We start from the raw sequence: 28000 nt of genomic DNA, 5'->3' as shown, positions 1-28000 counted from the left end.
TTATTGGTAGTCTTCAGACTTCATAATGCCATGCACATGGTCAAGCAGTCCAGTGCCAGAGGCAGCAAAGCAACCCCAAAACATCAGGGAACCTCCGCCATGTTTGACTGTAGGGACCGTGTTCTTTTCTTTGAATGCCTCTTTTTTTCTCCTGTAAACTCTATGTTGATGCCTTTGCCCAAAAAGCTCTACTTTTGTCTCATCTGACCAGAGAACATTCTTCCAAAACGTTTTAGGCTTTTTCAGGTAAGTTTTGGCCAACTCCAGCCTGGCTTTTTTATGTCTCGGGGTAAGAAGTGGGGTCTTCCTGGGTCTCCTACCATACAGTCCCTTTTCATTCAGACACCGACGGATAGTACGGGATGACACTGTTGTACCCTCGGACGGCAGGGCAGCTTGAACTTGTTTGGATGTTAGTCGAGGTTCTTTATCCAACATCCGCACAATCTTGCGTTGTAATGTCTTGTCAATTTTTCCTTTCCGTCCACATCTAGGGAGGTTAGCCACAGTGCCATGGGCTTTAAACTTCTTGATGACACTGCGCACGGTAGACACAGGAACATTCAGGTCTTTGGAGATGGACTTGTAGCCTTGAGATTGCTCATGCTTCCTCATAATTTGGTTTCTCAGGTCCTCAGACAGTTCTTTGGTCTTCTTTCTTTTCTCCATGCTCAATGTGGTGCACACAAGGACACAGGACAGAGGTTGAGTCAACTTTAATCCATGTCAACTGGCTGCAAGTGTGATTTAGTTATTGCCAACACCTGTTAGGTGCCACAGGTAAGTTACAGGGGCTGTTAATTACACTAATTAGAGAAGCATCACAGGATTTTTCGAACAGTGCCAATACTTTTGTCCACCCCCTTTTTATGTTTGGTGTGGAATTATATCCAATTTGGCTTTAGGACAATTCTTTTTGTGTTTTTTTCATTTAAGACAAATTAAATGAAGATAATAATAACAAAGAATGTGTTTGCAATCATTTTCAGGAAGAAACTGAGTATTTTCTGACAGAATTGCAGGGGTGTGAATACTTTTGGCCATGACTGTAGGGTGTGAGTGATTTAAAGGGTTATGTCATCATAAAGTTGGGGTGTATAGAAGGACACACTCTGTGACCCAAAAAATTCTTTTTGATTACATAATGTTTTATTGTGGTTATTCCAAATCTTCACTGGAGAAGTCCATCCGTCATTAGAAGGTCCTGACACCAGTAAAGGTGAATACTGCTCCATATATACTGGTATATTTCTGCTGCTATTGATCAAATAACTAGATCCACTCACACAGGACGATAAGAAGTATACAGAGCCAACCAATCATGAATACAATGTCCTCATACATCATACAGCAGTGTGTCCTGTATACATGGGATATACACTGTATGGGGATGAGGGGTCATTAATACGATGGTCCTGTCCTCATACATCATACAGCAGTGTGTCCTGTATACACGGGGGATATACAGTGTATGGGGATGAGGGGTCATTAATACGGTGGTCCTGTCCTCATACATCATACAGCAGTGTGTCCTGTATACACCGGGGATATACACTGTATGGAGATGAGGGGTCATTAATACGGTGGTCCTGTCCTCATACATCATACAGCAGTGTGTCCTGTATACACCGGGGATATACACTGTATGGGGATGAGGGGTCATTAATACGATGGTCCTGTCCTCATACATCATACAGCAGTGTGTCCTGTATACACGGGGGATATACACTGTATGGGGATGAGGGGTCATTAATACGATGGTCCTGTCCTCATACATCATACAGCAGTGTGTCCTGTATACACGGGGGATATACACTGTATGGGGATGAGGGGTCATTAATACGATGGTCCTGTCCTCATACATCATACATCAGTGTGTCCTGTATACACGGGGGATATACACTGTATGGGGATGAGGGGTCATTAATACGATGGTCCTGTCCTCATACATCATACAGCAGTGTGTCCTGTATACACGGGGGATATACACTGTATGGGGATGAGGGGTCATTAATACGATGGTCCTGTCCTCATACATCATACAGCAGTGTGTCCTGTATACACGGGGGATATACACTGTATGGAGATGAGGGGTCATTAATACGATGGTCCTGTCCTCATACATCATACATCAGTGTGTCCTGTATACACGGGGGATATACACTGTATGGGGATGAGGGGTCATTAATACGATGGTCCTGTCCTCATACATCATACAGCAGTGTGTCCTGTATACACGGGGGATATACACTGTATGGGGATGAGGGGTCATTAATACGATGGTCCTGTCCTCATACATCATACAGCAGTGTGTCCTGTATACATGGGGGATATACACTGTATGGGGATGTGGGGTCATTAATACGATGGTCCTGTCCTCATACATCATACAGCAGTGTGTCCTGTATACACGGGGGATATACAGTGTATGGAGATGAGGGGTCATTAATACGATGGTCCTGTCCTCATACATCATACAGCAGTGTGTCCTGTATACACGTGGGATATACACTGTATGGTGATGAGGGGACATTAATACGATGGTCCTGTCCTCATACATCATACATCAGTGTGTCCTGTATACACGGGGGATATACACTGTATGGGGATGAGGGGTCATTAATACGATGGTCCTGTCCTCATACATCATACAGCAGTGTGTCCTGTATACACGGGGGATATACACTGTATGGGGATGAGGGGTCATTAATACGATGGTCCTGACCTCATACATCATACAGCAGTGTGTCCTGTATACACCGGGGATATACACTGTATGGGGATGAGGGGTCATTAATACGATGGTCCTGACCTCATACATCATACAGCAGTGTGTCCTGTATACACGGGGGATATACACTGTATGGGGATGAGGGGTCATTAATACGATGGTCCTGACCTCATACATCATACAGCAGTGTGTCCTGTATACACCGGGGATATACACTGTATGGGGATGAGGGGTCATTAATACGATGGTCCTGTCCTCATACATCATACAGCAGTGTGTCCTGTATACATGGGATATACACTGTATGGGGATGAGGGGTCATTAATACGATGGTCCTGTCCTCATACATCATACAGCAGTGTGTCCTGTATACACGGGGGATATACACTGTATGGGGATGAGGGGTCATTAATACGATGGTCCTGACCTCATACATCATACAGCTGTGTGTCCTGTATACACGGGGGATATACACTGTATGGTGATGAGGGGTCATTAATACGATGGTCCTGTCCTCATACATCATACAGCAGTGTGTCCTGTATACACGGGGGATATACACTGTATGGGGATGTGGGGTCATTAATACGATGGTCCTGTCCTCATACATCATACAGCAGTGTGTCCTGTATACACGGGGGATATACACTGTATGGAGATGAGGGGTCATTAATACGATGGTCCTGTCCTCATACATCATACAGCAGTGTGTCCTGTATACACGGGGGATATACAGTGTTAGGTGATGTGGGGTCATTAATACGATGGTCCTGTCCTCATACATCATACAGCAGTGTGTCCTGTATACACGGGGGATATACACTGTATGGGGATGAGGGGTCATTAATACGATGGTCCTGTCCTCATACATCATACATCAGTGTGTCCTGTATACACGTGGGATATACACTGTATGGTGATGAGGGGTCATTAATACGATGGTCCTGTCCTCATACATCATACAGCAGTGTGTCCTGTATACACGGGGGATATACACTGTATGGGGATGAGGGGTCATTAATACGATGGTCCTGTCCTCATACATCATACAGCAGTGTGTCCTGTATACACGGGGGATATACACTGTATGGGGATGAGGGGTCATTAATACGATGGTCCTGTCCTCATACATCATACAGCAGTGTGTCCTGTATACACGGGGGATATACACTGTATGGAGATGAGGGGTCATTAATACGATGGTCCTGTCCTCATACATCATACAGCAGTGTGTCCTGTATACACGGGGGATATACACTGTATGGGGATGTGGGGTCATTAATACGATGGTCCTGTCCTCATACATCATACAGCAGTGTGTCCTGTATACACGGGGGATATACACTGTATGGAGATGAGGGGTCATTAATACGATGGTCCTGTCCTCATACATCATACAGCAGTGTGTCCTGTATACACGGGGGATATACACTGTATGGGGATGAGGGGTCATTAATACGATGGTCCTGTCCTCATACATCATACAGCAGTGTGTCCTGTATACACGGGGGATATACACTGTATGGTGATGAGGGGTCATTAATACGATGGTCCTGTCCTCATACATCATACAGCAGTGTGTCCTGTATACACGGGGGATATACACTGTATGGGGATGTGGGGTCATTAATACGATGGTCCTGTCCTCATACATCATACAGCAGTGTGTCCTGTATACACCGGGGATATACACTGTATGGAGATGAGGGGTCATTAATACGATGGTCCTGTCCTCATACATCATACAGCAGTGTGTCCTGTATACACGGGGGATATACACTGTATGGAGATGAGGGGTCATTAATACGATGGTCCTGTCCTCATACATCATACAGCAGTGTGTCCTGTATACACCGGGGATATACACTGTATGGAGATGAGGGGTCATTAATACGATGGTCCTGTCCTCATACATCATACAGCAGTGTGTCCTGTATACATGGGATATACACTGTATGGGGATGAGGGGTCATTAATACGATGGTCCTGTCCTCATACATCATACAGCAGTGTGTCCTGTATACACGGGGGATATACAGTGTTAGGTGATGTGGGGTCATTAATACGATGGTCCTGTCCTCATACATCATACAGCAGTGTGTCCTGTATACACGGGGGATATACACTGTATGGGGATGAGGGGTCATTAATACGATGGTCCTGTCCTCATACATCATACATCAGTGTGTCCTGTATACACGTGGGATATACACTGTATGGTGATGAGGGGTCATTAATACGATGGTCCTGTCCTCATACATCATACAGCAGTGTGTCCTGTATACACGGGGGATATACACTGTATGGGGATGAGGGGTCATTAATACGATGGTCCTGTCCTCATACATCATACAGCAGTGTGTCCTGTATACACGGGGGATATACACTGTATGGGGATGAGGGGTCATTAATACGATGGTCCTGTCCTCATACATCATACAGCAGTGTGTCCTGTATACACGGGGGATATACACTGTATGGAGATGAGGGGTCATTAATACGATGGTCCTGTCCTCATACATCATACAGCAGTGTGTCCTGTATACACGGGGGATATACACTGTATGGGGATGTGGGGTCATTAATACGATGGTCCTGTCCTCATACATCATACAGCAGTGTGTCCTGTATACACGGGGGATATACACTGTATGGAGATGAGGGGTCATTAATACGATGGTCCTGTCCTCATACATCATACAGCAGTGTGTCCTGTATACACGGGGGATATACACTGTATGGGGATGAGGGGTCATTAATACGATGGTCCTGTCCTCATACATCATACAGCAGTGTGTCCTGTATACACGGGGGATATACACTGTATGGGGATGAGGGGTCATTAATACGATGGTCCTGTCCTCATACATCATACAGCAGTGTGTCCTGTATACACGGGGGATATACACTGTATGGGGATGTGGGGTCATTAATACGATGGTCCTGTCCTCATACATCATACAGCAGTGTGTCCTGTATACACCGGGGATATACACTGTATGGAGATGAGGGGTCATTAATACGATGGTCCTGTCCTCATACATCATACAGCAGTGTGTCCTGTATACACGGGGGATATACACTGTATGGAGATGAGGGGTCATTAATACGATGGTCCTGTCCTCATACATCATACAGCAGTGTGTCCTGTATACACCGGGGATATACACTGTATGGAGATGAGGGGTCATTAATACGATGGTCCTGTCCTCATACATCATACAGCAGTGTGTCCTGTATACATGGGATATACACTGTATGGGGATGAGGGGTCATTAATACGATGGTCCTGTCCTCATACATCATACAGCAGTGTGTCCTGTATACACCGGGGATATACACTGTATGGAGATGAGGGGTCATTAATACGATGGTCCTGTCCTCATACATCATACAGCAGTGTGTCCTGTATACACGGGGGATATACACTGTATGGGGATGAGGGGTCATTAATACGATGGTCCTGTCCTCATACATCATACAGCAGTGTGTCCTGTATACACGGGGGATATACACTGTATGGGGATGAGGGGTCATTAATACGATGGTCCTGTCCTCATACATCATACAGCAGTGTGTCCTGTATACACCGGAGATATACACTGTATGGGGATGTGGGGTCATTAATACGATGGTCCTGTCCTCATACATCATACAGCAGTGTGTCCTGTATACACGGGGGATATACAGTGTTAGGTGATGTGGGGTCATTAATACGATGGTCCTGTCCTCATACATCATACAGCAGTGTGTCCTGTATACACGGGGGATATACACTGTATGGAGATGTGGGGTCATTAATACGATGGTCCTGTCCTCATACATCATACATCAGTGTGTCCTGTATACACGGGGGATATACACTGTATGGGGCTGAGGGGTCATTAATACGATGGTCCTGTCCTCATACATCATACAGCAGTGTGTCCTGTATACACGGGGGATATACACTGTATGGGGCTGAGGGGTCATTAATACGATGGTCCTGTCCTCATACATCATACATCAGTGTGTCCTGTATACACGGGGATATACACTGTATGGTGATGAGGGGTCATTAATACGATGGTCCTGTCCTCATACATCATACAGCAGTGTGTCCTGTATACATGGGATATACACTGTATGGGGATGAGGGGTCATTAATACGATGGTCCTGTCTTCATACATCATACAGCAGTGTGTCCTGTATACACCGGGGATATACACTGTATGGGGATGAGGGGTCATTAATACGATGGTCCTGTCCTCATACATCATACATCAGTGTGTCCTGTATACACGGGGGATATACACTGTATGGGGATGAGGGGTCATTAATACGATGGTCCTGTCCTCATACATCATACAGCAGTGTGTCCTGTATACACTGGGGATATACAGTGTATGGGGATGTGGGGTCATTAATACGATGGTCCTGTCCTCATACATCATACAGCAGTGTGTCCTGTATACACGGGGATATACACTGTATGGGGATGTGGGGTCATTAATACGATGGTCCTGTCCTCATACATCATACAGCAGTGTGTCCTGTATACACCGGGGATATACACTGTATGGGGATGAGGGGTCATTAATACGATGGTCCTGTCCTCATACATCATACAGCAGTGTGTCCTGTATACACCGGAGATATACACTGTATGGGGATGTGGGGTCATTAATACGATGGTCCTGTCCTCATACATCATACAGCAGTGTGTCCTGTATACACGGGGGATATACACTGTATGGGGATGAGGGGTCATTAATACGATGGTCCTGTCCTCATACATCATACAGCAGTGTGTCCTGTATACACGGGGGATATACACTGTATGGGGATGAGGGGTCATTAATACGATGGTCCTGTCCTCATACATCATACAGCAGTGTGTCCTGTATACACCGGAGATATACACTGTATGGGGATGTGGGGTCATTAATACGATGGTCCTGTCCTCATACATCATACAGCAGTGTGTCCTGTATACACGGGGGATATACACTGTATGGGGATGAGGGGTCATTAATACGATGGTCCTGTCCTCATACATCATACAGCAGTGTGTCCTGTATACACGGGGGATATACACTGTATGGAGATGAGGGGTCATTAATACGATGGTCCTGTCCTCATACATCATACAGCAGTGTGTCCTGTATACACGGGGGATATACACTGTATGGGGATGAGGGGTCATTAATACGATGGTCCTGTCCTCATACATCATACAGCAGTGTGTCCTGTATACACCGGGGATATACACTGTATGGGGATGAGGGGTCATTAATACGATGGTCCTGTCCTCATACATCATACATCAGTGTGTCCTGTATACACGGGGGATATACACTGTATGGGGATGAGGGGTCATTAATACGATGGTCCTGTCCTCATACATCATACATCAGTGTGTCCTGTATACACGGGGGATATACACTGTATGGGGATGTGGGGTCATTAATACGATGGTCCTGTCCTCATACATCATACATCAGTGTGTCCTGTATACACGGGGGATATACACTGTATGGTGATGAGGGGTCATTAATACGATGGTCCTGTCCTCATACATCATACAGCAGTGTGTCCTGTATACACGGGGGATATACACTGTATGGAGATGAGGGGTCATTAATACGATGGTCCTGTCCTCATACATCATACAGCAGTGTGTCCTGTATACATGGGGGATATACAGTGTATGGGGATGAGGGGTCATTAATACTATGGTCCTGTGCTCCTACATCATACAGCAGTGTGTCCTGTATACACGGGGGATATACACTGTATGGGGATGAGGGGTCATTAATACTATGGTCCTGTGCTCCTACATCATACAGCAGTGTGTCCTGTATACACGGGGCATATACACTGTATGGAGATGAGTGGTCATTAATACGATGGTCCTGTCCTCATACAGCAGTGTGTCCTGTATACACCGGGGATATACACTGTTTGGGGATGAGGGGTCATTAATACTATGGTCCTGTGCTCCTACATCATACAGCAGTGTGTCCTGTGTACACAGGGGATATACACTGTATGGAGATGAGGGGTCATTAATACGATGGTCCTGTCCTCATACATCATACAGCAGTGTGTCCTGTATACACGGGGGATATACACTGTATGGAGATGAGGGGTCATTAATACGATGGTCCTGTCCTCATACATCATACTGCAGTGTGTCCTGTATACACGGGGGATATACAGTGTTTGGTGATGAGGGGTCATTAATACGATGGTCCTGTCCTCATACATCATACAGCAGTGTGTCCTGTATACATGGGATATACAGTGTATGGGGATGAGGGGTCATTAATACGATGGTCCTGTCCTCATACATCATACAGCAGTGTGTCCTGTATACACGGGGGATATACACTGTTTGGGGATGAGGGGTCATTAATACTATGGTCCTGTGCTCCTACATCATACAGCAGTGTGTCCTGTGTACACAGGGGATATACACTGTATGGAGATGAGGGGTCATTAATACGATGGTCCTGTCCTCATACATCATACAGCAGTGTGTCCTGTATACACCGGGGATATACACTGTATGGGGATGAGGGGTCATTAATACGATGGTCCTGTCCTCATACATCATACAGCAGTGTATCCTTTATACACCGGGGATATACACTGTATGGGGATGAGGGGTCATTAATACGATGGTCCTGTCCTCATACATCATACAGCAGTGTGTCCTGTATACACGGGGGATATACACTGTATGGGGATGTGGGGTCATTAATACGATGGTCCTGTCCTCATACATCATACAGCAGTGTGTCCTGTATACACGGGGGATATACACTGTATGGGGATGTGGGGTCATTAATACGATGGTCCTGTCCTCATACATCATACAGCAGTGTATCCTGTATACACGGGGGATATACACTGTATGGGGCTGAGGGGTCATTAATACGATGGTCCTGTCCTCATACATCATACAGCAGTGTGTCCTGTATACACGGGGGATATACACTGTATGGGGATGTGGGGTCATTAATACGATGGTCCTGTCCTCATACATCATACAGCAGTGTATCCTGTATACACGGGGGATATACACTGTATGGGGCTGAGGGGTCATTAATACGATGGTCCTGTCCTCATACATCATACAGCAGTGTGTCCTGTATACACGGGGGATATGCACAGTATGGAGATGTGGGGTCATTAATACGATGGTCCTGTCCTCATACATCGTACAGCAGTGTGTCCTGTATACACGGGGGATATACACTGTATGGGGATGAGTGGTCATTAATACGATGGTCTGCCCTCATACATCATACAGCAGTGTGTCCTGTATACACGGGGGATATACACTGTATGGGGATGAGGGGTCATTAATACGATGGTCCTGTCCTCATACATCATACAGCAGTGTGTCCTGTATACACGGGGGATATACACTGTATGGGGATGAGGGGTCTTTAATACGATGGTCCTGTCCTCATACATCATACAGCAGTGTGTCCTGTATACACGGGGGATATACACTGTAGGGGGATGAGGGGTCATAAATACTATGGTCCTGTCCTCATACATCATACTGCAGTGTGTCCTGTATACACGGGGGATATACACTGTATGGTGATGAGGGGTCATTAATACGATGGTCCTGTTCTCATACATCATACAGCAGTGTGTCCTGTATACACGGGGGATATACAGTGTATGGTGATGAGGGGTCATTAATACGATGGTCCTGTCCTCATACATCATACAGCAGTGTGTCCTGTATACACGGGGGATATACACTGTATGGAGATGAGGGGTCATTAATATGATGGTCCTGTGCTCATACATCATACAGCAGTGTGTCCTGTATAAACGGGGGATATACACTGTATGGGGATGAGGGGTCATTAATACGATGGTCCTGTCCTTATACATCATACATCAGTCTGTCCTGTATACACGGGGGATATACACTGTATGGAGATGTGGGGTCATTAATACGATGGTCCTGTCCTCATACATCAGTCTGTCCTGTATACACGGGGGATATACACTGTATGGTGATGAGGGGTCATTAATACGATGGTCCTGTCCTCATACATCATACAGCAGTGTGTCCTGTATACACGGGGGATATACATTGTATGGGGCTGAGGGGTCATTAATACGATGGTCCTGTCCTCATACATCATACAGCAGTGTGTCCTGTATACACCGGGGATATACACTGTATGGGGATGAGGGGTCATTAATACGATGGTCCTGTCCTCATACATCATACAGCAGTGTGTCCTGTATACACGGGGGATATACATTGTATGGGGATGAGGGGTCATTAATACGATGGTCCTGTCCTCATACATCATACAGCAGTGTGTCCTGTATACACCGGGGATATACATTGTATGGGGCTGAGGGGTCATTAATACGATTGTCCTGTCCTCATACATCATACATCAGTCTGTCCTGTATACACGGGGGATATACACTGTATGGTGATGAGGGGTCATTAATACGATGGTCCTGTCCTCATACATCATACAGCAGTGTGTCCTGTATACACCGGGGATATACACTGTATGGGGATGAGGGGTCATTAATACGATGGTCCTGCCCTCATACATCATACATCAGTGTGTCCTGTATACACGGGGGATATACACTGTATGGGGATGAGGGGTCATTAATACGATGGTCCTGTCCTCATACATCATACAGCAGTGTGTCCTGTATACACGGGGGATATACACTGTATGGGGATGAGGGGTCATTAATACGATGGTCCTGTCCTCATACATCATACAGCAGTGTGTCCTGTATACACGGGGGATATACACTGTATGGGGATGAGGGGTCATTAATACGATGGTCCTGTCCTCATACATCATACAGCAGTGTGTCCTGTATACACGGGGGATATACACTGTATGGGGATGAGGGGTCATTAATACGATGGTCCTGTCCTTATACATCATACATCAGTCTGTCCTGTATACACGGGGGATATACACTGTATGGTGATGAGGGGTCATTAATACGATGGTCCTGTCCTCATACATCATACAGCAGTGTGTCCTGTATACCCGGGGATATACACTGTATGGAGATGAGGGGTCATTAATACGATGGTCCTGTCCTCATACATCATTCAGCAGTGTGTCCTGTATACACGGGGATATACACTGTATGGGGATGAGGGGTCATTAATACGATGGTCCTGTCCTCATACATCATACAGCAGTGTGTCCTGTATACACGGGGGATATACACTGTATGGAGATGAGGGGTCATTAATACGATGGTCCTGTCCTCATACATCATACAGCAGTGTGTCCTGTATACACGGGGGCTATACAGTGTATGGGGATGAGGGGTCATTAATACTATGGTCCTGCCCTCATACATCATACAGCAGTGTGTCCTGTATACACGGGGGATATACACTGTATGGGGATGAGGGGTCATTAATACGATGGTCCTGTCCTCATACATCATACAGCAGTGTGTCCTGTATACACCGGGGATATACAGTGTATGGGGATGTGGGGTCATTAATACGATGGTCCTGACCTCTTACATCATACAGCAGTGTGTCCTGTATACACCGGGGATATACACTGTATGGGGATGAGGGGTCATTAATACGATGGTCCTGTCCTCATACATCATTCAGCAGTGTGTCCTGTATACACGGGGATATACACTGTATGGGGATGAGGGGTCATTAATACTATGGTCCTGCCCTCATACATCATACAGCAGTGTGTCCTGTATACACGGGGGATATACAGTGTATGGGGATGTGGGGTCATTAATACGATGGTCCTGACCTCTTACATCATACAGCAGTGTGTCCTGTATACACGGGGGATATACACTGTATGGAGATGAGGGGTCATTAATACGATGGTCCTGTCCTCATACATCATTCAGCAGTGTGTCCTGTATACACGGGGATATACACTGTATGGGGATGAGGGGTCATTAATACGATGGTCCTGTCCTCATACATCATACAGCAGTGTGTCCTGTATACATGGGGGATATACACTGTATGGAGATGAGGGGTCATTAATACGATGGTCCTATCCTCATACATCATACAGCAGTGTGTCCTGTATACATGGGGGATATACAGTGTATGGGGATATGGGGTCATTAATACGATGGTCCTGTCCTCATACATCATACAGCAGTGTGTCCTGTATACACGGGGGATATACACTGTATGGAGATGAGGGGTCATTAATACGATGGTCCTGTCCTCATACATCATACAGCAGTGTGTCCTGTATACACGGGGGATATACAGTGTATGGGGATGAGGGGTCATTAATACGATGGTCCAGTCCTCATACATCATACAGCAGTGTGTCCTGTATACACGGGGGATATACAGTGTATGGAGATGAGGGGTCATTAATACGATGGTCCTGACCTCATACATCATACAGCAGTGTGTCCTGTATACATGGGGGATATACACTGTATGGGGATGAGGGGTCATTAATACGATGGTCCTGCCCTCATACATCATACAGCAGTGTGACCTGTATACACCGGGGATATACACTGTATGGAGATGAGGGGTCATTAATACGATGGTCCTGTCCTCATACATCATACAGCAGTGTGTCCTGTATACACGGGGGATATACACTGTATGGAGATGAGGGGTCATTAATACGATGGTCCTGTCCTCATACAGCAGTGTGTCCTGTATACACCGGGGATATACACTGTATGGGGATGAGGGGTCATTAATACGATGGTCCTGTCCTCATACATCATACTGCAGTGTGTCCTGTATACACGGGGGATATACACTGTATGGGGATGAGGGGTCATTAATACGATGGTCCTGTCCTCATACATCATACAGCAGTGTGTCCTGTATACACCGGGGATATACAGTGTATGGGGATGAGGGGTCATTAATACGATTGTCCTGTCCTCATACATCATACAGCAGTGTGTCCTGTATACACGGGGGATATACACTGTATGGGGATGTGGGGTCATTAATACGATGGTCCTGTCCTCATACATCATACAGCAGTGTGTCCTGTATACACGGGGGATATACACTGTATGGAGATGAGGGGTCATTAATACGATGGTCCTGTCCTCATACATCATACAGCAGTGTGTCCTGTATACACGGGGGATATACACTGTATGGTGATGAGGGGTCATTAATACGATGGTCCTGTCCTCATACATCATACAGCAGTGTGTCCTGTATACACCGGGGATATACACTGTATGGGGATGTGGGGTCATTAATACGATGGTCCTGTCCTCATACATCATACAGCAGTGTGTCCTGTATACACGGGGGATATACACTGTATGGAGATGAGGGGTCATTAATACGATGGTCCTGTCCTCATACATCATACAGCAGTGTATCCTTTATACACCGGGGATATACACTGTATGGGGATGAGGGGTCATTAATACGATGGTCCTGTCCTCATACATCATACAGCAGTGTGTCCTGTATACACCGGGGATATACAGTGTATGGAGATGTGGGGTCATTAATACGATGGTCCTGTCCTCATACATCATACAGCAGTGTGTCCTGTATACACGGGGGATATACAGTGTATGGAGATGAGGGGTCATTAATACGATGGTCCTGTCCTCATACATCATACAGCAGTGTGTCCTGTATACACGGGGGATATACACTGTATGGTGATGAGGGGTCATTAATACGATGGTCCTGTCCTCATACATCATACAGCAGTGTGTCCTGTATACATGGGGGATATACACTGTATGGGGATGAGGGGTCATTAATACGATGGTCCTGTCCTCATACATCATACAGCAGTGTGTCCTGTATACACGGGGGATATACACTGTATGGAGATGAGGGGTCATTAATACGATGGTCCTGTCCTCATACATCATACAGCAGTGTGTCCTGTATACACGGGGGATATACACTGTATGGGGATGTGGGGTCATTAATACGATGGTCCTGTCCTCATACATCATACAGCAGTGTGTCCTGTATACACCGGGGATATACACTGTATGGAGATGAGGGGTCATTAATACGATGGTCCTGTCCTCATACATCATACAGCAGTGTGTTTTGTATACACGGGGGATATACAGTGTATGGAGATGAGGGGTCATTAATACGATGGTCCTGTCCTCATACATCATACAGCAGTGTGTCCTGTATACACGGGGGATATACACTGTATGGGGATGAGGGGTTATTAATACGATGGTCCTGTCCTCATACATCATACAGCAGTGTGTCCTGTATACACGGGGGATATACAGTGTATGGAGATGAGGGGTCATTAATACGATTGTCCTGTCCTCATACATCATACAGCAGTGTGTCCTGTATACACGGGGGATATACACTGTATGGGGATGTGGGGTCATTAATACGATGGTCCTGACCTCATACATCATACAGCAGTGTGTCCTGTATACACGGGGGATATACACTGTATGGAGATGAGGGGTCATTAGTACGATGGTCCAGTCCTCATACATCATACAGCAGTGTGTCCTGTATACACCGGGGATATACACTGTATGGGGATGAGGGGTCATTAATACGATGGTCCAGTCCTCATACATCATACAGCAGTGTGTCCTGTATACACCGGGGATATACACTGTATGGTGATGAGGGGTCATTAATACGATGGTCCTGTCCTCATACAGCAGTGTGTCCTGTATACACGGGGGATATACACTGTATGGAGATGAGGGGTCATTAATACTATGGTCCTGTCCTCATACATCATACAGCAGTGTGTCCTGTATACACGGGGGATATACAGTGTATGGGGATGAGGGGTCATTAATACGATGGTCCTGTCCTCATACATCATACAGCAGTGTGTCCTGTATACACCGGGGATATACACTGTATGGAGATGAGGGGTCATTAATACGATGGTCCTATCCTCATACATCATACAGCAGTGTGTCCTGTATACACGGGGGATATACAGTGTATGGAGATGAGGGGTCATTAATACGATGGTCCTGTCCTCATACATCATACAGCAGTGTGTCCTGTATACACGGGGGATATACACTGTATGGAGATGAGGGGTCATTAATACGATGGTCCTGTCCTCATATATCATACATCAGTGTGTCCTGTATACACCGGGGATATACACTGTATGGGGATGTGGGGTCATTAATACGATGGTCCAGTCCTCATACATCATACAGCAGTGTGTCCTGTATACACGGGGGATATACACTGTATGGAGATGAGGGGTTATTAATACGATGGTCCTATCCTCATACATCATACAGCAGTGTGTCCTGTATACACGTGGGATATACACTGTATGGTGATGAGGGGTCATTAATACGATGGTCCTGACCTCATACATCATACAGCAGTGTGTCCTGTATACACGGGGGATATACACTGTGTGGAGATGAGGGGTCATTAATACGATGGTCCTGACCTCATACATCATACAGCAGTGTGTCCTGTATACACGTGGGATATACACTGTATGGTGATGAGGGGTCATTAATACGATGGTCCTGTCCTCATACATCATACAGCAGTGTGTCCTGTATACACGGGGGATATACAGTGTATGGAGATGAGGGGTCATTAATACGATGGTCCTGTCCTCATACATCATACAGCAGTGTGTCCTGTATACACGGGGGATATACAGTGTATGGAGATGAGGGGTCATTAATACGATGGTCCTGTCCTCATACATCATACAGCAGTGTGTCCTGTATACACGGGGGATATACACTGTATGGAGATGAGGGGTCATTAATACGATGGTCCTGTCCTCATACATCATACAGCAGTGTGTCCTGTATACACGGGGGATATACACTGTATGGAGATGAGGGGTCATTTATACGATGGTCCTGACCTCATACATCATACAGCAGTGTGTCCTGTATACACGGGGGATATACACTGTATGGTGATGAGGGGTCATTAATACGATGGTCCAGTCCTCATACATCATACAGCAGTGTGTCCTGTATACACGGGGGACATACACTGTATGGAGATGAGGGGTCATTAATACGATGGTCCTGTCCTCATACATCATACAGCAGTGTGTCCTGTATACATGGGATATACACTGTATGGGGATGAGGGGTCATTAATACGATGGTCCTGACCTCATACATCATACAGCAGTGTGTCCTGTATACACCGGGGATATACACTGTATGGGGATGAGGGGTCATTAATACGATGGTCCTGTCCTCATACATCATACAGCAGTGTGTCCTGTATACATGGGATATACACTGTATGGGGATGAGGGGTCATTAATACGATGGTCCTGTCCTCATACATCATACAGCAGTGTGTCCTGTATACACGGGGGATATACACTGTATGGGGATGAGGGGTCATTAATACGATGGTCCTGACCTCATACATCATACAGCTGTGTGTCCTGTATACACGGGGGATATACACTGTATGGAGATGAGGGGTCATTAATACGATGGTCCTGTCCTCATACATCATACAGCAGTGTGTCCTGTATACACGGGGGATATACACTGTATGGGGATGTGGGGTCATTAATACGATGGTCCTGTCCTCATGCATCATACAGCAGTGTGTCCTGTATACACGGGGGATATACACTGTATGGAGATGAGGGGTCATTAATACGATGGTCCTGTCCTCATACATCATACAGCAGTGTGTCCTGTATACATGGGATATACACTGTATGGGGATGAGGGGTCATTAATACGATGGTCCTGTCCTCATACATCATACAGCAGTGTGTCCTGTATACACCGGGGATATACACTGTATGGGGATGAGGGGTCATTAATACGATGGTCCTGTCCTCATACATCATACAGCAGTGTGTCCTGTATACACGGGGGATATACACTGTATGGGGATGAGGGGTCATTAATACGATGGTCCTGTCCTCATACATCATACATCAGTGTGTCCTGTATACACGGGGGATATACACTGTATGGGGATGAGGGGTCATTAATACGATGGTCCTGTCCTCATACATCATACAGCAGTGTGTCCTGTATACACCGGGGATATACACTGTATGGGGATGAGGGGTCATTAATACGATGGTCCTGTCCTCATACAGCAGTGTGTCCTGTATACACGGAGGATATACATTGTATGGGGCTGAGGGGTCATTAATACGATGGTCCTGTCCTCATACATCATACATCAGTGTGTCCTGTATACACGGGGATATACACTGTATGGTGATGAGGGGTCATTAATACGATGGTCCTGTCCTCATACATCATGCAGCAGTGTGTCCTGTATACATGGGATATACACTGTATGGGGATGAGGGGTCATTAATACGATGGTCCTGTCCTCATACATCATACAGCAGTGTGTCCTATATACACCGGGGATATACACTGTATGGGGATGAGGGGTCATTAATACGATGGTCCTGTCCTCATACATCATACATCAGTGTGTCCTGTATACACGGGGGATATACACTGTATGGGGATGAGGGGTCATTAATACGATGGTCCTGTCCTCATACATCATACAGCAGTGTGTCCTGTATACACGGGGAATATACACTGTATGGGGATGAGGGGTCATTAATACGATGGTCCTGTCCTCATACATCATACAGCAGTGTGTCCTGTATACACGGGGATATACACTGTATGGGGATGTGGGGTCATTAATACGATGGTCCTGTCCTCATACATCATACAGCAGTGTGTCCTGTATACACCGGGGATATACACTGTATGGAGATGAGGGGTCATTAATACGATGGTCCTGTCCTCATACATCATACAGCAGTGTGTCCTGTATACACCGGGGATATACACTGTATGGAGATGAGGGGTCATTAATACGATGGTCCTGTCCTCATACATCATACAGCAGTGTGTCCTGTATACACGGGGGATATACACTGTATGGAGATGAGGGGTCATTAATACGATGGTCCTGACCTCATACATCATACAGCAGTGTGTCCTGTATACACGGGGGATATACACTGTATGGGGATGAGGGGTCATTAATACGATGGTCCTGTCCTCATACATCATACAGCAGTGTGTCCTGTATACACGGGGGATATACACTGTATGGAGATGAGGGGTCATTAATACGATGGTCCTGTCCTCATACATCATACAGCAGTGTGTCCTGTATACACGGGGGATATACACTGTATGGGGATGAGGGGTCATTAATACGATGGTCCTGTCCTCATACATCATACAGCAGTGTGTCCTGTATACACCGGGGATATACACTGTATGGGGATGTGGGGTCATTAATACGATGGTCCTGTCCTCATACATCATACAGCAGTGTGTCCTGTATACACGGGGGATATACACTGTATGGGGATGAGGGGTCATTAATACGATGGTCCTGTCCTCATACATCATACAGCAGTGTGTCCTGTATACACGGGGGATATACACTGTATGGAGATGAGGGGTCATTAATACGATGGTCCTGTCCTCATACATCATACAGCAGTGTGTCCTGTATACACGGGGGATATACACTGTATGGGGATGAGGGGTCATTAATACGATGGTCCTGTCCTCATACATCATACAGCAGTGTGTCCTGTATACACGGGGGATATACACTGTATGGGGATGAGGGGTCATTAATACGATGGTCCTGTCCTCATACATCATACAGCAGTGTGTCCTGTATACACGGGGGATATACACTGTATGGAGATGAGGGGTCATTAATACGATGGTCCTGTCCTCATACATCATACAGCAGTGTGTCCTGTATACACGGGGGATATACACTGTATGGAGATGAGGGGTCATTAATACGATGGTCCTGTCCTCATACATCATACAGCAGTGTGTCCTGTATACACCGGGGATATACACTGTATGGAGATGAGGGGTCATTAATACGATGGTCCTGTCCTCATACATCATACAGCAGTGTGTCCTGTATACACGGGGGATATACACTGTATGGGGATGAGGGGTCATTAATACGATGGTCCAGTCCTCATACATCATACAGCAGTGTGTCCTGTATACACCGGGGATATACACTGTATGGGGATGAGGGGTCATTAATACGATGGTCCTGTCCTCATACATCATACATCAGTGTGTCCTGTATACACGGGGGATATACACTGTATGGGGATGAGGGGTCATTAATACGATGGTCCTATCCTCATACATCATACAGCAGTGTGTCCTGTATACACGGGGGATATACACTGTATGGTGATGAGGGGTCATTAATACGATGGTCCTGACCTCATACATCATACAGCAGTGTGTCCTGTATACACGGGGGATATACACTGTATGGTGATGAGGGGTCATTAATACGATGGTCCTGACCTCATACATCATACAGCAGTGTGTCCTGTATACACGGGGGATATACACTGTGTGGAGATGAGGGGTCATTAATACGATGGTCCTGACCTCATACATCATACAGCAGTGTGTCCTGTATACACGTGGGATATACACTGTATGGTGATGAGGGGTCATTAATACGATGGTCCTGTCCTCATACATCATACAGCAGTGTGTCCTGTATACACGGGGGATATACAGTGTATGGAGATGAGGGGTCATTAATACGATGGTCCTGACCTCATACATCATACAGCAGTGTGTCCTGTATACACGGGGGATATACACTGTATGGTGATGAGGGGTCATTAATACGATGGTCCAGTCCTCATACATCATACAGCAGTGTGTCCTGTATACACGGGGGATATACACTGTATGGAGATGAGGGGTCATTAATACGATGGTCCTATCCTCATACATCATACAGCAGTGTGTCCTGTATACATGGGATATACACTGTATGGGGATGAGGGGTCATTAATACGATGGTCCTGACCTCATACATCATACAGCAGTGTGTCCTGTATACACCGGGGATATACACTGTATGGGGATGAGGGGTCATTAATACGATGGTCCTGTCCTCATACATCATACAGCAGTGTGTCCTGTATACATGGGATATACACTGTATGGGGATGAGGGGTCATTAATACGATGGTCCTGTCCTCATACATCATACAGCAGTGTGTCCTGTATACACCGGGGATATACACTGTATGGAGATGAGGGGTCATTAATACGATGGTCCTGTCCTCATACATCATACAGCAGTGTGTCCTGTATACACGGGGGATATACACTGTATGGGGATGAGGGGTCATTAATACGATGGTCCTGTCCTCATACATCATACAGCAGTGTGTCCTGTATACACCGGGGATATACACTGTATGGGGATGTGGGGTCATTAATACGATGGTCCTGTCCTCATACATCATACAGCAGTGTGTCCTGTATACACGGGGGATATACACTGTATGGGGATGAGGGGTCATTAATACGATGGTCCTGTCCTCATACATCATACAGCAGTGTGTCCTGTATACACGGGGGATATACACTGTATGGAGATGAGGGGTCATTAATACGATGGTCCTGTCCTCATACATCATACAGCAGTGTGTCCTGTATACACGGGGGATATACACTGTATGGGGATGAGGGGTCATTAATACGATGGTCCTGTCCTCATACATCATACAGCAGTGTGTCCTGTATACACGGGGGATATACACTGTATGGGGATGAGGGGTCATTAATACGATGGTCCTGTCCTCATACATCATACAGCAGTGTGTCCTGTATACACGGGGGATATACACTGTATGGAGATGAGGGGTCATTAATACGATGGTCCTGTCCTCATACATCATACAGCAGTGTGTCCTGTATACACGGGGGATATACACTGTATGGAGATGAGGGGTCATTAATACGATGGTCCTGTCCTCATACATCATACAGCAGTGTGTCCTGTATACACCGGGGATATACACTGTATGGAGATGAGGGGTCATTAATACGATGGTCCTGTCCTCATACATCATACATCATACAGCAGTGTGTCCTGTATACACGGGGGATATACACTGTATGGGGATGAGGGGTCATTAATACGATGGTCCTGTCCTCATACATCATACAGCAGTGTGTCCTGTATACACCGGGGATATACACTGTATGGGGATGAGGGGTCATTAATACGATGGTCCTGTCCTCATACATCATACATCAGTGTGTCCTGTATACACGGGGGATATACACTGTATGGGGATGAGGGGTCATTAATACGATGGTCCTGTCCTCATACATCATACATCAGTGTGTCCTGTATACACGGGGGATATACACTGTATGGGGATGAGGGGTCATTAATACGATGGTCCTGTCCTCATACATCATACAGCAGTGTGTCCTGTATACATGGGGGATATACAGTGTATGGGGATGAGGGGTCATTAATACTATGGTCCTGTGCTCCTACATCATACAGCAGTGTGTCCTGTATACACGGGGGATATACACTGTATGGGGATGAGGGGTCATTAATACTATGGTCCTGTGCTCCTACATCATACAGCAGTGTGTCCTGTATACACGGGGGATATACACTGTATGGGGATGAGTGGTCATTAATACGATGGTCCTGTCCTCATACAGCAGTGTGTCCTGTATACACCGGGGATATACACTGTTTGGGGATGAGGGGTCATTAATACTATGGTCCTGTCCTCATACATCATACATCAGTGTGTCCTGTATACATGGGGGATATACAGTGTATGGGGATGAGGGGTCATTAATACGATGGTCCTGTCCTCATACATCATACATCAGTGTGTCCTGTATACACGGGGGATATACAGTGTATGGGGATGAGGGGTCATTAATACGATGGTCCTGACCTCATACATCATACAGCAGTGTGTCCTGTATACATGGGGGATATACACTGTATGGAGATGAGTGGTCATTAATACGATGGTCCTGTCCTCATACAGCAGTGTGTCCTGTATACACCGGGGATATACACTGTTTGGGGATGAGGGGTCATTAATACTATGGTCCTGTCCTCATACATCATACATCAGTGTGTCCTGTATACATGGGGGATATACACTGTATGGAGATGAGGGGTCATTAATACGATGGTTTTCATCATACATCATACAGCAGTGTGTCCTGTATACACGGGGGATATACACTGTATGGGGATGAGGGGTCATTAATACGATGGTCCTGTCCTCATACATCATACAGCAGTGTGTCCTGTATACACGGGGGATATACAGTGTATGGGGATGAGGGGTCATTAATACGATGGTCCTGTCCTCATACATCATACAGCAGTGTGTCCTGTATACACGGGGGATATACACTGTTTGGGGATGAGGGGTCATTAATACTATGGTCCTGTGCTCCTACATCATACAGCAGTGTGTCCTGTGTACACAGGGGATATACACTGTATGGAGATGAGGGGTCATTAATACGATGGTCCTGTCCTCATACATCATACAGCAGTGTGTCCTGTATACACGGGGGATATACAGTGTATGGGGATGAGGGGTCATTAATACGATGGTCCTGTCCTCATACATCATACAGCAGTGTGTCCTGTATACACGGGGGATATACACTGTATGGGGATGAGGGGTCATTAATACGATGGTCCTGTCCTCATACATCATACATCAGTGTGTCCTGTATACACCGGGGATATACACTGTATGGGGATGAGGGGTCATTAATACGATGGTCCTGTCCTCATACATCATACATCAGTGTGTCCTGTATACACGGGGGATATACACTGTATGGGGATGAGGTGTCATTAATACGATGGTCCTGTCCTCATACATCATACAGCAGTGTGTCCTGTATACACCAGGGATATACACTGTATGGGGATGTGGGGTCATTAATACGATGGTCCTGTCCTCATACATCATACAGCAGTGTGTCCTGTATACACGGGGGATATACACTGTATGGGGATGTGGGGTCATTAATACGATGGTCCTGTCCTCATACATCATACAGCAGTGTATCCTGTATACACGGGGGATATACACTGTATGGGGCTGAGGGGTCATTAATACGATGGTCCTGTCCTCATACATCATACAGCAGTGTGTCCTGTATACACGGGGGATATGCACAGTATGGAGATGTGGGGTCATTAATACGATGGTCCTGTCCTCATACATCGTACAGCAGTGTGTCCTGTATACACGGGGGATATACACTGTATGGGGATGAGTGGTCATTAATACGATGGTCCTGCCCTCATACATCATACATCAGTGTGTCCTGTATACACGGGGGATATACACTGTATGGGGATGAGGGGTCATTAATACGATGGTCCTGTCCTCATACATCATACAGCAGTGTGTCCTGTATACACGGGGGATATACACTGTATGGGGATGAGGGGTCTTTTATACGATGGTCCTGTCCTCATACATCATACAGCAGTGTGTCCTGTATACACGGGGGATATACACTGTAGGGGGATGAGGGGTCATAAATACTATGATCCTGTCCTCATACATCATACTGCAGTGTGTCCTGTATACACGGGGGATATACACTGTATGGTGATGAGGGGTCATTAATACGATGGTCCTGTTCTCATACATCATACAGCAGTGTGTCCTGTATACACGGGGGATATACACTGTATGGAGATGAGGGGTCATTAATATGATGGTCCTGTGCTCATACATCATACAGCAGTGTGTCCTGTATAAACGGGGGATATACACTGTATGGGGATGAGGGGTCATTAATACGATGGTCCTGTCCTTATACATCATACATCAGTCTGTCCTGTATACACGGGGGATATACACTGTATGGAGATGTGGGGTCATTAATACGATGGTCCTGTCCTCATACATCATACAGCAGTGTGTCCTGTATACACGGGGGATATACACTGTATGGTGATGAGGGGTCATTAATACGATGGTCCTGTCCTCATACATCATACAGCAGTGTGTCCTGTATACACGGGGGATATACACTGTATGGGGATGAGGGGTCATTAATACGATGGTCCTGTCCTCATACATCATACAGCAGTGTGTCCTGTATACACGGGGGATATACATTGTATGGGTATGAGGGGTCATTAATACGATGGTCCTGTCCTCATACATCATACAGCAGTGTGTCCTGTATACACCGGGGATATACATTGTATGGGGCTGAGGGGTCATTAATACGATTGTCCTGTCCTCATACATCATACATCAGTCTGTCCTGTATACACGGGGGATATACACTGTATGGTGATGAGGGGTCATTAATACGATGGTCCTGTCCTCATACATCATACAGCAGTGTGTCCTGTATACACCGGGGATATACACTGTATGGGGATGAGGGGTCATTAATACGATGGTCCTGCCCTCATACATCATACATCAGTGTGTCCTGTATACACGGGGGATATACACTGTATGGGGATGAGGGGTCATTAATACGATGGTCCTGTCCTCATACATCATACAGCAGTGTGTCCTGTATACACGGGGGATATACACTGTATGGGGATGAGGGGTCATTAATACGATGGTCCTGTCCTCATACATCATACAGCAGTGTGTCCTGTATACACCGGGGATATACACTGTATGGGGATGAGGGGTCATTAATACGATGGTCCTGTCCTCATACATCATACAGCAGTGTGTCCTGTATACACGGGGGATATACACTGTATGGGGATGAGGGGTCATTAATACGATGGTCCTGTCCTTATACATCATACATCAGTCTGTCCTGTATACACGGGGGATATACACTGTATGGTGATGAGGGGTCATTAATACGATGGTCCTGTCCTCATACATCATTCAGCAGTGTGTCCTGTATACACGGGGATATACACTGTATGGGGATGAGGGGTCATTAATACGATGGTCCTGTCCTCATACATCATACAGCAGTGTGTCCTGTATACACGGGGGATATACACTGTATGGAGATGAGGGGTCATTAATACGATGGTCCTGTCCTCATACATCATACAGCAGTGTGTCCTGTATACACGGGGGCTATACACTGTGTGGGGATGAGGGGTCATTAATACTATGGTCCTGCCCTCATACATCATACAGCAGTGTGTCCTGTATACACCGGGGATATACACTGTATGGGGATATGGGGTCATTAATACGATGGTCCTGTCCTCATACATCATACAGCAGTGTGTCCTGTATACACGGGGGATATACACTGTATGGAGATGAGGGGTCATTAATACGATGGTCCTGCCCTCATACATCATACAGCAGTGTGTCCTGTATACACCGGGGATATACACTGTATGGAGATGAGGGGTCATTAATACGATGGTCCTGTCCTCATACATCATACAGCAGTGTGTCCTGTATACACGGGGGATATACAGTGTATGGTGATCAGGGGTCATTGATACGATGGTCCTGTCCTCATACATCATACAGCAGTGTGTCCTGTATACACGGGGGATATACACTGTAGGGAGATGAGGGGTCATTAATACGATGGTCCTGTCCTCATACAGCAGTGTGTCCTGTATACACCGGGGATATACACTGTATGGGGATGAGGGGTCATTAATACGATGGTCCTGTCCTCATACATCATACTGCAGTGTGTCCTGTATACATGGGGGATATACACTGTATGGGGATGAGGGGTCATTAATACGATTGTCCTGTCCTCATACATCATACAGCAGTGTGTCCTGTATACACGGGGGATATACACTGTATGGAGATGAGGGGTCATTAATACGATGGTCCTGTCCTCATACATCATACAGCAGTGTGTCCTGTATACACGGGGGATATACACTGTATGGTGATGAGGGGTCATTAATACGATGGTCCTGTCCTCATACATCATACAGCAGTGTGTCCTGTATACACCGGGGATATACACTGTATGGGGATGTGGGGTCATTAATACGATGGTCCTGTCCTCATACATCATACAGCAGTGTGTCCTGTATACACGGGGGATATACACTGTATGGAGATGAGGGGTCATTAATACGATGGTCCTGTCCTCATACATCATACAGCAGTGTATCCTTTATACACCGGGGATATACACTGTATGGGGATGAGGGGTCATTAATACGATGGTCCTGTCCTCATACATCATACAGCAGTGTGTCCTGTATACACCGGGGATATACAGTGTATGGAGATGAGGGGTCATTAATACGATGGTCCTGTCCTCATACATCATACAGCAGTGTGTCCTGTATACACGGGGGATATACACTGTATGGGGATGAGGGGTCATTAATACGATGGTCCTGTCCTCATACATCATACAGCAGTGTGTCCTGTATACACGGGGGATATACAGTGTATGGAGATGTGGGGTCATTAATACGATGGTCCTGTCCTCATACATCATACAGCAGTGTGTCCTGTATACACGGGGGATATACAGTGTATGGAGATGAGGGGTCATTAATACGATGGTCCTGTCCTCATACATCATACAGCAGTGTGTCCTGTATACACGGGGGATATACACTGTATGGTGATGAGGGGTCATTAATACGATGGTCCTGTCCTCATACATCATACAGCAGTGTGTCCTGTATACACGGGGGATATACACTGTATGGAGATGAGGGGTCATTAATACGATGGTCCTGTCCTCATACATCATACAGCAGTGTGTTTTGTATACACGGGGGATATACAGTGTATGGAGATGAGGGGTCATTAATACGATGGTCCTGTCCTCATACATCATACAGCAGTGTGTCCTGTATACACGGGGGACATACACTGTATGGGGATGAGGGGTCATTAATACGATGGTCCTGTCCTCATACAGCAGTGTGTTTTGTATACACGGGGGATATACACTGTATGGAGATGAGGGGTCATTAATACGATGGTCCTGTCCTCATACATCATACATCAGTGTGTCCTGTATACACGGGGGATATACAGTGTATGGAGATGAGGGGTCATTAATACGATGGTCCTGTCCTCATACATCATACAGCAGTGTTTCCTGTATACACGGGGGATATACACTGTATGGGGATGTGGGGTCATTAATACGATGGTCCTGACCTCATACATCATACAGCAGTGTGTCCTGTATACACGGGGGATATACACTGTATGGAGATGAGGGGTCATTAATACGATGGTCCAGTCCTCATACATCATACAGCAGTGTGTCCTGTATACACCGGGGATATACACTGTATGGGGATGAGGGGTCATTAATACGATGGTCCAGTCCTCATACATCATACAGCAGTGTGTCCTGTATACACGGGGGATATACACTGTATGGAGATGAGGGGTCATTAATACTATGGTCCTGTCCTCATACATCATACAGCAGTGTGTCCTGTATACACGGGGGATATACAG

At 46.0% G+C, this 28000-nt stretch overlaps 1 protein-coding gene across 3 annotated transcripts in view; it reads left to right on the top strand.

Annotated features, from left to right (window-relative positions):
* Nucleotides 1-28000, top strand: part of INPP5F (inositol polyphosphate-5-phosphatase F) — a 227765-nt gene that overhangs the window by 62192 nt on the left and 137573 nt on the right. The gene's annotated exons all lie outside the window — the stretch shown is intronic.

The sequence above is a fragment of the Ranitomeya variabilis genome, chromosome 4 (genome assembly GCF_051348905.1).
Source record: "Ranitomeya variabilis isolate aRanVar5 chromosome 4, aRanVar5.hap1, whole genome shotgun sequence".
Lineage (NCBI taxonomy): Eukaryota > Metazoa > Chordata > Amphibia > Anura > Dendrobatidae > Ranitomeya > Ranitomeya variabilis.
Note: the sequence above shows the minus strand (reverse complement) of the source record. Positions and strands in the feature narration are given on the sequence as shown.